We start from the raw sequence: 12,420 nt of genomic DNA on the forward strand, positions 1-12,420 counted from the left end.
CCCTGGGCTTTGTAGCCACCTGGGAGGGGGGAGAACCACCAGATGAGTGATCACTGAGAGAGAGCAAGAGTGCTTGCGATGCCCCATGCACTGCTTCTCTCCCCTAGCCGCTTCAAAGGCCAGTGCCAGGCCAGGTAGAAGCCAGGAGGCAAGAACTCCATTCACGACTCCCAGCAGGGAAGGAGGCAGGGTCCTAGTACCAGGGCCATCAGCAGCTGCTGCCTCCCTGGGTCCCAACCTGGAGTAGAGGGACTGGAATTGGGTCTTGGGCACCCCACACTGAATGGAGCTGCGTGCAGATGCGAACCAAGGCACCATAGTGGCCGACTGTGGGGAGTGAATTTGCGTGCTGTGCTGTAACCAGGAATTGTACTCATTGTACTCATCTCCTGCTCAGCCATCCTCAGATGCAAGTCTGCGCCTCATCTGTTCCTGCCCAAAAGCCTGTTCAAGCCTTGAAGAGCTGTCCTCGATGCTGCTGGCAGAGCCTGAGGGAGACCCACAGTCCCCAGGGTCAGGCCTGAATCAGAGAGGCTGCCGCCCGAGACGGCCGCGGCAGTTCCCTTGCACTTGTGGACATTGGTAGGCGTGGTCTTCTTCTTCGGCAGCTTCCGGAAGACTACCCTTCGGGACTCGGTTGCTGTTCCAGAGGAGCAGAAGGGCTTGTTCTTTGGTGAGTTGGGCGCGATGGCCTTCCTGTTGCGAGGTAGGTGGGGCCTGGGGTGCAGATAGCGGGCAAGGGGTGTGCATGTGAGGGCTGGAGGGGACAGGAGGAGGAGAGAGGCGGCCAAGGGAGATTCGGGAGGAGAGAGGAAGGGGGGAGAAGGAAAAAGTGGCGTGAAGGTGGGGTGGCATGGAAGGAAGGGGAAGAACAGTGTGTGGGGCAGCGTAAAGGGAGGGCGAGTGTGACAGGAGTGCCGGAGTGCGGATGGAAGCGGGGACTGGGAGAGGAAGGACTTTTCCCATGGCCCGGGTTCCGTTTTGGGGGTTTCATGGCCCTGGCCGCAAGCAGTCTTGGCCGCGTCCGTGAGAAGCGGCCTTGACTTCTGGCCTCTCTTCCCTGGGTTGTTCTGAACTGTAACGTGTGTGCGGGAAAACTGGCCTGGGGCACGTGAATTAACTTGCATGTAATCCGGTGAATTTTCACAGACCGCACACAAGGACTAGAAAGCAGAAGCTTAGAGAAACTCCAAGAATCCCTCTGTGCTCTGTTGCAGCCTGTCCAAGGTTCTGACACCTCATGGTAAGTACTGGATTTTTTTTTCTTGTCAAAGATTGGTTTGAAAGGCAGTTACAGTCGAGGCCGTGGCAGAGAGAGATTCAGTGTGTGGGTTCACACCCCAGGTGGCTACGATGTCCTGGGGCTGGGCCAGGCTGAAGCAGAAGCCAGGTACTTTATCCAGGACTCCAGTGTGGGTTCGGGTGCCCAAGTCCTTGGGCCTCTTGCTCTGCTTTCCTAGGCTTGTTAGCAGCCAGCTGGATCACGAGTGGAACAACCTAGGCATTTGGGGGTGGGGGCGGGCCGAGCCATGGCATAGTGGATGAAGCTGCTGCCTGCAGTACTAGCATCCCATTTGGGTGGTGGTTCGAGTCCCAGCACCTCCACTTCTGTTCCAGCTCTGCTGTGGCCTGGCCCAGCAGTAGAAGAGTGCCCAAGTCTTTGGTCCCCTGCAACTGTTTGGGAATCCTGGAGGAAGCTGCAGGCTCCTGGCTTCAAATCTGCTTAGCTCACATCTGCTCATGCTGAAAATGGAGAGAAGTGGAGAAAGTTTATAGGTGACACTGATGGCAGAGTTACAGACAGTGAGAGGGAGAGACAGAGAGAAAGGTCTTCCGTCCTCTGGTTCACTCCCCAAATGGCTGCAGCGGCTGGAGCTGTGCCGATCCGAAGCCAGGAGCCAGGAGCTTCTTCCTGTCTCCTGCACGACTGCAGGGGCCCAAGGACTTGAGCCATCTTCCCCTGCTCTCCCAGGCTATAGCAGAGAGCTGGATCGGAAGAGGAGCAGCTGGGACTAGAACCGGCGCCCACATGGGATGCAGGCTCTGCAGGCAGAGGATTAACCCACTGACCCACAACAGCGGCCCAGAAAGCTATTTATTTTGTTATGAAAAGTTTTTAAGTAGGTGGGTAAATGCTTATAAAGTGTTAAGGATCACCTGTTAGTTGAGCCTATGATTATATGAGCATATACGTCCTCTGTTGGTAAGCTGGCATAAAAAGGGGTATTCATAGGATTGATTTTGAATACTTGTTTTCTTATTTTCCAAAATAGTTTTAAATACATTTATTCTCCTTTTTCTTTTTTAATAGATCTTTTGACTTCTATTTTAACTTGAAAAATTTTGTTCTATTCCTGTTGATGCTACCATTTGAGAAACTACACATATGCTCTACTGTACCAACATACACAGATACTGATCCCTGTTAAATATCAGAGTGGAAAAAGAGAGGGAGGAGATGTACAATTTGGGACATGCTCAATCGGACTTGCCCCAAATGGTGAAATTAGAAATGTGCCAGGGGATTCCAATACAATCCCATCAAGGTGGCATGTACCAATGCCATCTCACTAGTCCAAGTGATCAATTTCAGTTCACAATTGATGGCTCTGATAGGTCTAAGAGTCAAAGGGATCACACAAACCAGACAAGTGTCTGCTAATACTAACTGATAGAATCAAAAAGGGAGAGAATGATCCAACATGGGAAGCGGGATACACAGCAGACTCATAGAATGGCAGGCATCCTAAACAACACTCTGGCCTCAGAATCAGCCCTTAAGGCATTCGGATCTGGCTGAAGAGCTCATGAGGGTATTGTAGGCATGGAAAGCCAAGATACCATGGAAAAGAAAAAAAAGAAGAAGACCTAAATGAAAGATGTCTGTGAGTGAGATCCCAGTGGAAAGAACGGGGCCATCAAAGAAGGAGGTACCTTTCTCTGAAGGGAGGAGAGAACTTCCACTTAGACTATGACCCTATCGGAATAATATCAAAGTCAGCGAACTCTAAAAGCTTCCATGGCCTTGGCAACTCATGACTAGAGCCTAGGGTGATTACTGACGCCATAAACAAGAGTGTCAAATTGTTAAGTCAGCAACAGGAGTATTTTTTCAACTTTTATTTAATAAATATACATTTCCAAAGTACAACGTTTGGATTATAGCAGCTTTTCCCCCAGTAACATCCATCCCACCCACAACCATCCCATCCCCCACTCCCTTTCCCATCCCATTCTTCATCAAGATTCATTTTCAGTTCTCTTTATGTTCAGAAGATCAAATTAGTATATACTAAGGAAAGATTCTAGCAGACTGCACCCACACAGACACAGAAAGTATAGAGTACTGTTGGAGTAGTAGTTTTACTATTAATTCCCAGAGTGCAACACATTAAGGACAGAGATGCTACATGGGGAGTAAGTGCCCAGTGACTCCTGTTGTTGATTTAACAATTGACACTCTTATTGATGACGTCAGTGATCACCAGAGGCTCTTGTCATGAGCTGCCAAGGCTATGGAAGTTCCTCTGGAGTTCACCAACTCCGATCTTATTTAGACAAGGCCATAGTCAAAGTGGAAGTTCTCTCCTCCCTTCAGAGAAAAGTACCTCCTTCTTTGCTGGCCTGTTCTTTCCTCTGGGGTCTCACTCACAGTGTTCTTAAATTTAGGTCACTTTTTTCTTTTGCCAGAGTGTCTTGACTTCCCTTGCCTGAAATACTCTCATGGGCTTTTTAGCCAGATCCAAATGCCTTAGGGGCTGATTCGGAGGCCAGAGTGCTGTTTTGGGCTTTGGCCATTCTATGAGTCTGCTGTGTAGCCTGCTTCCCATGTTGGATTGTTTTCTCCTTTTTAATTCTATCAATTAGTAGAAGCATACAGTAGACTTGTTTATGTGATCTTTTTGACATTTAATCCTCTCATGATCAATTATGTACTGAAACTGATCCCTTTAGACTAGTAAGATGGCATTGGTACATGCCACGTTGATGGGATTGAATTGGAATCCCCTGGCACGTTTCTAGCTCTACCATTAAGGGCAAGTCTGGGTGAGCATGTGCCGAACTGTACATCTCCTCCCTCTCTTACTTAGCAGGGATCACTTTTCAGTTAAATTTAAACACCTAAGAATAATTGTGTGTAAATTAAAGAGTTCAATCAATGGTAATAAGTAGAAAAAAACAAATACTAAAAGGAATAAAGTAGTAAGTTGTCCCTGGACAGTCAGGACAAGGGCTGATCAAGTCATTGCGTCTCATCTGAGATATTTCTATCACCAAACATTTTCTACCAGTGATATTCAACCTTTTTTAAAAGTTTTATGTATGTATGTATGTATGTATTTGAAAGGCAGAATTACAGAGAGGCAGAGGCAGACAGAGAGGTCTTCCATCTGCTGGTTCACTCCCCAGATGGCCACAATGGTCAGAGCTGTGCCGAATCAAAGGCAGGAGCCAGGATCTTCTGGGTCTGCCATGTGATTGCAGGGGACCAAGGACTTGGGCCATCTTCTGCTGCTTTCCCAGGCCACAGTAGAGAGCTGGATCGGATGTGGGGCATATGGGATTTGAACCGGCACCCATATGGGATGCCGATGCTGCAGCTGGCAGCTGTATCTGCTACGCCACAGCGCCAGCCCCTCAACCTCTATCGTTTTTAACTTCAGCTTTTGGAACGTTTTCAGCCATCATTACTTCCAATATTGCCCCTGTTCCTTGCTTTCTTCCTTGCCTCCTCCCTTCCTCCCTTACTTCCTTCCTCCCTTCCCCCCTTCCTCCCTTACTTCCTTCCTCCCTTCCCCCCTTCCTCCCTTCCTTCCTTCTAGTATTCCTGCTTTGTGTGTGTCATACCTTTGTAATTGTCCCATAATCTTAGGCGTTCCACTAGTGTTTTCCCCATTTCTTTCTGTGGTTTTTAGTTTAGGAAGTTTTTATTGATACATACCCGGCTCACGGATTGTCTTCTCTCTAGTGTCTAGTCTGATAATGAGCCCCTGAAAGACATTCTTTGTTTCTGTCTCCGTGGTTGTTTTGATCTGGCGGTCCCTTTTGATTCTTTGAGAGTTTCCATCTATCTGTTTGCATTATTCATGTGGTCCTGTATATTGCCCAATTTTTCTATTACAGTTGTTTTAATAACCCAGTCAGACGGCTCCAGAATCTTTGCCATGTTAGGGCCTGGTTTTGATGCTTGCTTTGTCTCTTCAGACTATGCATTTTTCTTGGTTTAGCTTTTTTTTTCCTGAAAGCTGGACATAATGTATCAGGTAACAGAAAGCAAAGTAAGCAGGTCTCTTAGTGTGAGGTTTATGTTCCTCTGTGTGGGAGTTAGGCTACTTAATGTTTGCTTTGCTGTAGGTATCAGAAGTTTCATTTTCCTTTTGTGCCTTTATTTTGGTCTCTCACACCCTTTTTTGGGTTTTCCCTAGAAATTCCTTCTTAAATAGAACCTGTGTCTTGTATAGATCTGGAGCCCGGATGATGTGCTAAAGTATTAGAGGAAGAAAGCATGTCTAATCTTAGGATTGAAAATTTGGTTTCCTTGGCCTACATCCCTAGCCTGTAGCTCTCACAATAATTTTCTAGCCTTTTTCTTTGCTCTTTTATCCCCTGGGTAAGACAGCAAGACTTCCAGGGGCTGGAGTTGGCTAATTACCCTTCCCCAAGGTCGATTAGGCTCTAGGGTAGAGTGGTCTCCTTGTTCTCAAATGGAGAACATACAGGCAGGGCTATTTCAAAATGATGGCCTTTCCTCTCCCCTGCAGTCTGTATATGTATGTGTGGTGTACATAGCCCATAATTTCTTTCTTCTGTCTTCAGGAGAGTGGCATTTTGGTTGATCGCATATCTTTGCTGTTGTGAATTGAGCTGCAGTAAATATGACTCTTCCATATGTTGATTTCATTTCCCTTGGGTATATTCCCCGGGGTGGAATGGCTGGTTCATCTATATTCAGGTTTCTGAGGCTTCTCATACTGTCTCCCACAGTGGCTATACCAGTTTACATTCCCACCAACAGTGGAGTAGGCCGCCTTTCCCCCAACATCCTCAAGGCTGTTGTAGTATTGCTTGGCATTTCCCTGATGGCTAGTGACCCTGAGCACTTTTGCACGTGTTTGTTGGCCATTTGGATTTCCTTTCTTCAACTATGCCTGCGGAAGTCCTTTGCCCGTTTCTTGAGTGGGTGGTTTGTTTTGCTGCTGTTGAGTTTCTTGAAAACCTCTGGTAGTGAATCCTTTACCAGCTGCATACTTTGCAGATAATTTCTGCCATTCTGTTAGTTGCCTCTGTGCTTTGCTGCGTGTTTCTCTTGCAGCGCAGAAGCTTCTCAAGTTGGTTGTTTGCTTTTTGTCCTCTTCTATTCCTTTCTGTAATCTGTTGTGATTCTCAGATAGTGGACATCCTTGGTTACATTGATTCCAAGAGCCTGTATTTTCTTTGTAGCTATGTGGACGGGATTGGTCCTAGAAGTTCTTTCTCAGCCATGGCTCTGTCTGTGTATACAAAGGCTGTTGATTTTCTATCCTGCCACTTTACCAAACTCTACTCTGAGTTTCAGTAGTCTCTTAGTGGAGTCGTTTGGATCTCTTCTGTATAGAATCATGTCCTCTGCCATTAGGGATAGTTTGACTTCCTCCCAGTTTGTCTCTAACGTTGAGAAAGGAGAGAAAAAGTACCAACGTGATAACGTGCACGTAGAAAATGTCAAGAGGGACCTCAGACACTACCTTTATGTATGCTATCATGCTTTGTGGAAGACACGGTTTATTTAGTTCAAACATGCTCCATCTGTTAAATGCAGGGCTAGACTGTGGAGGGCAGAGGTTGGGGAGCAGACCTGTTTTCAGTGGAGAACTCTGTAGATCACAGGTGTCTCAAGTCCCTGTGCGAGTGGGTACCCAGGTGTCTGAATAAATAGACTACATTGATTTCCTCATGTGTCAGTCATAGATAATACCACACGGAACGTTTGTAAGGCAGAAGAGAAAGAATGGGTACCAACACCTTTTCTTAGCGTGAGTTAAATTTTTTTTTCAAATTCTGTGTTAATAGGGTGTATGTAATGCATATTATATCAGATTCTAAAGGAATTGTAGTAGTTGGCCTCAATGTAGTATTTTATTTATAGCTATGTCTTCCTTTTCTTAATTTTTAATTTTTTTTTGAAGATCTTATTTATTTGAAATTCAGAGAGAGAGAGGGAGAGGGAGAGGGGGAGAGAGAGAGAGAGAGAGAATATCGAGATCCAGAGGTCTTCCATCTGCCCGTCTGGAACTACTTGTTTTATTTCTGTAATCCAGTCGTTGAAAAACAAAAACCACTCCCAATGCGTGAGTCATAGAAAAGCAGTTTTACTTTATTTGAACACTCTAGGGAGAAAATCAGAGGAGTATGTACTGTATGTAAAGAGAAAAACTCTGTCAAATTTTAAATCGAATGGTGGAATAAATTCCATGACAAAAGTGAAGCAAAGTACTGCCCTGTGACCCTATCGCACTGGAGCCTGGCCTCGCTGTCTACTTGGTACAGACAGCAGGAGCTCTGGAGAAGCCTGGAGCCACAGCCCGTGTGCAAGCCTGCGCGTGCTTGGTCTTTGTTTTCTGATTGGTTGGCGCCTGAAAGGAATACAATCAGAATTGACACATGCTGTCGAATACTGAGTTTATAAAAAGGGTGCTCAGTGTTGCTCTTTCCCTTTTCTCTTCTTGGCATCCAGCGTCGTGGAGTTCTTTGTTGGAACATGTGCTGAGCACTGGCGCTAAGCCTTCGAACAAGGAGGTGAGCAGCCAAGAGCAACACCTGCAGGAAGGGCCGGGCTGCCGGTGTCGGAGGAGTGGCAGTAGATTCAACAGGACCCTCAGGTTTGTCCCTCCTCGCCTGGTGAGTCTTCTTGAAATGTTTGTGCGTATCATATGACAGCCCTGGCCACAGGCAGGGGGCACTTGGGCCTTCAGGAGCCAGGGGAAAGGAAGAATAAATTGTGTATTCTATTGTATGTTATAAATTGAATGCCGTATATTCAATTTGTATTATATATTATAAATTTCATACCACATGTTCTATTAGGTTTTAAATTGTATATCGTAAAATGTGTATGTGCTCAGAGGTATCACATACGGTTCCAGACGGAATGAGCCTACCTGGCTGAATTGTCATGCCAGGATGGGTGAACCAGCAGGTGAGTCATCTTCTGCCGGGTGGGCAATTACAATGCCCAGTGACTGTGTGTTAATCTCCAGGTTTCTTGTGTTATTTTCTGGATTTGTAGTTCTACTTGGTGGCTAGGAGCTGAGAAAATGGATCTAGTCATCCAGAAAGGAAGTTCCTGCTCACAGGAGAGACAGAGGTCTTCCACATGCTGGTTCACTCCCCAGTTGGCTGCAAAGGCCGGAACTGTGCCAGTGTGAAGCCAGGAGCCAGGAACCTCTTCTGGGTCTCCCACGTGGGTTCAGGGGCCCAAGGACTTGGGCCGTCTTTTACTGCTTTCCCAGGCCATAGCAGAGAGCTGGATCGGAAGTGGAGCAGCCAGGACTTGAACTGGTGCCCGTGTAGGATGCCATTGGTGGCCTCGCCCGCTATGCCACAGTGCCAGCCCCAATCATGAATGTTTTAACAATCATTTCTGTCCCATGAAGCCTACCAAAACCCCACAATATTAACCTAAGGTCCTTAACTTTAAGGATGCATTTTAAGTTTAGGAACCTATTTTTGAATGCTTTATTTTTCCAGCCTTTTCACAGTGTAACTGAGAAACAAAAATTCTATCTGTTCAAGGCACGTAATCTGTGTTTCAGTATGAGTCTGATCTCTATATTGCATTTTCTGACAAACCGTTTGACTCTCCTGGTACTTACAGTACACTATGAAAGGATTAGTACAATGAGGCCACTTAACAAATTCATCACTTTTACTGTGTTTTGTAAATTTTTTAGATTTTATTTATTTATGTATTTTCCCAGACAACTTTTATTTAAGGTATACATACTTTCTGCATTCAATAATTACAGCTGTAGCAGCTGTATTTATTGGTAGTGGTAATTCTTCTACCGTACCTGCCCTCTGATTGACACTCCTATATGCTTTTTATAGTGTTTTTACCATGATAGTTATCTTAATGAGAAAGCCCCACAGGCCTAAAGGGTTAAATACTTGTAAAATCCTATAGGTGCTTTCAAAACTACTGTGAAGTAATCAAGTGCCTCTTGTTGGTTGAAGAGTTTACAATTTTAAACTTGGGAACTTAAAGTCTTTTGTCATCCACAGTTATATATGATTTGCTGCTCATAAAACTAAAGCGTTGTTGGTTCTGTGTTTAGCTGTCCTCCTATAGGTTCCTATGGACTTTTTCCAGCCACTTCTATTGTATTCAGAACTTTGGGATGGCTCTGTAAACAGATGAAGCCAATAATGTATTAACAGTACCAACTGAGAGAAAGTATGGTTAACTGTGGTTACTAAAAACAAAAAGCAATTCAAATCAATTGGCAATCTACAAAAAGAGTTAAAGATTTTAAAAGCTATTATTAAAATTGCTATACTGGTCTATTATGTTATGTTATATGTGTGTACATATTGTATGTCCACATGGGGAAATTTTATTAAGAATTTCATTTTAATTGGCTTATAGATAAGATTGTCCATAAATTTAAGCTGCTAAAGTTAATCAAAGATACATTTTAATTCGTGTGACCTGAATCTGTGTATCATATGTTTTAAACGTGTTGGTAGAAAGAAACTAAAAACATTTTATATGTTTGTGCTAAAGTTCACTGGTTAAACAAACTACACCATGTTAGATATTTAAGAGGTGTTTCCAAATACATGATTCTTAAAATTTATAGAAGGCATTGGACCTTCTGGTAAATGTTTTCTTAAGTTGTTATCTAATGGTTGAAACTATTTGCTAAGTATTCATGTAATATTGGTATTGTCAGCAAGCGATCTAGGACTTGTTCCCTCATTTCTCTATTCTAAGCCCAACTTGTTCTTTCATTTCTCTATTCTCCTCAAGGTAGGAAACTAATTCTATTATAAAGGAATCTGTAGGACACACAATTTAATCTTTAGACCTTATAAAAGAGATGGCTAATATTTTTCTGTAATAGCATAGCCAAAATAAGAGGTTAAATAATAATCTCATAGCTAGATTGACTTCGCCATCAGCGAAGTGAACAGTAAGTAGAAAAAACCTCCCTTTCAGACCAAAGGGAAAGAAAGTTTTTAAGTGAGAATATAATTTTCCTCATGGGCATTGTTTACCTTAGAAAAACTACTACAGAACATGTCTTTGACTATAGACTTGTAGTTCAGGCCACCGAAGATTAGAGATGGGACTTGGGCACTCCCTTGACTTGCATCCTCTGGTCTGCTTTAACAAAAACCAGGAGGCAAAGAAAGCTAGGCATCAGAAGCAATGAGTGGCAGGCCTATTAATGGCTGATCTGTACAGTGATCTGCCCTCAAGGAGACCCAACAGGCCAGTCTACTTCAGTGGCTTTCAATGTGGTAAGCCTGGGCTTCAGCAGAAGTTAACTTGTGAAGAGCCTTGGCAGCTCTGCCAAGAGTTGGATCACTGGAAATGGACCTGCCCTGGAGTCGAAGGATGCCCAGGTCAGAGCCACAGATCTTATTGGCTCTAAGCTGAAAAGCCCTTCACTCAGCCCAACTTCCAAAGTGACCACTGCAGCTGAGGGGATGGTCAAGTAGGGTCAGCAACATTGCAGGCAGAACTGTAAATTTCTTGTTAGAGATGCCCCCTGCCTTTACCTGGCCAGCTCTCCTCCCAGGCCAGCCAAGGAATGAAAGTCAACAGAGTGCCTTCCCCTAGGAGGTTCACACCTCCCTTAGGATATACCCCATGTGAAGAGATAGATAGGTCTGGGCCTCTTAACTTACAAGGCCTAAAGCCCACCAGATTATTATCAAGCTCCTTCTATCAGGTTCTATTTGCCTCTCAATCAGAAAACTTAATTGTAGCTTAGACAGCACCTTTCTTAGCTCCTCTAATAATGACTCTGTCCTTTGTTCTAGACCCTGTCTAGTGTACTTGGGCCTCATTCCTTTGTAATCATAACCTCTACTCTACCTCCAATGGTTCTACTCCCAACCTGTGTGAACTGATGGTCCTCTTCCCCACTTAATGCTGTATAATTGTTCAAACCTGGTAAATGCCACTCTTAGGATCATTGGTTACTATCCTCACTCTGTCTTTTATGAACTTGTCTAAATATGATCAGAGTTGGCAAACTTGGAAGGCTTCCATAGCCTTGGCAACTCATGACGAGGGCCTAGGGTGGTTACTGGCACCATGAACTAGAGTGTCAATTTGTTGGGTCAACAACAGGAGCCACTGTGCACTTGCTCCTCATGTGGTATCTCTGTCCTTAATGTGCTGTACATTGTGATTTAATGCTATAACTAGTACTCAAACAGTATGTTTCACTTTGTGTTTCTATGTGGTGCAAATGTTAAAATCTTTACTTAATGTATACTAAATTGATCTTCTGTATATAGAGAATTGAAAATGAATCTTGATGTGAATGAAAGGGAAGTGGGAGCGGGGGAGAGGAGGGTTGCGGGTGGGAGGGAAATTATGGGAAGAGGAAGCCATTGAAATCCATAAGCTGTACATTGGTAATTTATATTCATTAAATAAAAGTTAAAAAAAAAAACGAATACTGACCTAGGCAGTTACAAGTACAGAATAGAATATGAACTGTTTCCCTAGGGTATATATTAGAGTTACAAAACCGTATCTTGTAATAACTGCAAATTTGATTTTTTGTTTGTTTGTTTGTTTGACAGGTAGAGTTATAGACAGAGAAAGAGAGACAGAGAGGAAGGTCTTCCTTCTGTTGGTTCAGTCCTCAAATATCCGCCATGGCCAGAGCTGGGCCATTCCGAAGCCAGGAGCCAGGTGCTTCCTCCTGGTCTCCCATGCGGGTGCAGGGCCCAAGCCCCCGGGCCATCCTCCACTGCCTCCTGGGTCACAGCAGAGAGGTGGACCTGAACAGGGGCAACTGGGACTAGAACCGGTGCCCAAATGGGATGCTGGGCGTCGCAGGCAGAGGATTAACCTAGTGAGCCATGGTACCGACCCCTGCAAATTTCATTTGAAAGGCAGGAAACAGAGAAAAGGGGAGAGAGGGAGAAAGAGAGTATGGCAGAGATAAACAGGGTGAGCGAGAGGATGAGGGATATCTCATCTCATGCATTATTTCCCTCCTCAAATGTCCTCAGTGGCAGGGCTGGGCCCCAGGTCTCCCACTTTGGCACTGGGGCCCACGTCCTTGGATCATCTTCTAGTGCTTTCCCAGGCACATTAGCGAGGAGGTGAATGGGAAGTGGAGCCGTTGGGACTTGGTCTGGTGCTTATACAGGATGCTGGCAGTCCCGGTGGAGGCTCAAGCTTTTTTTACACCC

At 44.8% G+C, this 12,420-nt stretch overlaps 1 long non-coding RNA gene across 1 annotated transcript; it reads left to right on the forward strand.

Moving 5' to 3' along the window:
- The first annotated feature begins 497 nt into the window (after positions 1 to 497).
- LOC133765479 (uncharacterized) lies at positions 498 to 8,502 on the forward strand. Its single transcript, XR_009866597.1, has 3 exons — positions 498 to 673; positions 1,150 to 1,243; positions 7,715 to 8,502. It is a non-coding gene; the product is annotated as an uncharacterized LOC133765479 (long non-coding RNA).
- Positions 8,503 to 12,420: the final 3,918 nt, after the last annotated feature.

Source organism: Lepus europaeus, chromosome 8 (genome assembly GCF_033115175.1).
Source record: "Lepus europaeus isolate LE1 chromosome 8, mLepTim1.pri, whole genome shotgun sequence".
NCBI lineage: Eukaryota > Metazoa > Chordata > Mammalia > Lagomorpha > Leporidae > Lepus > Lepus europaeus.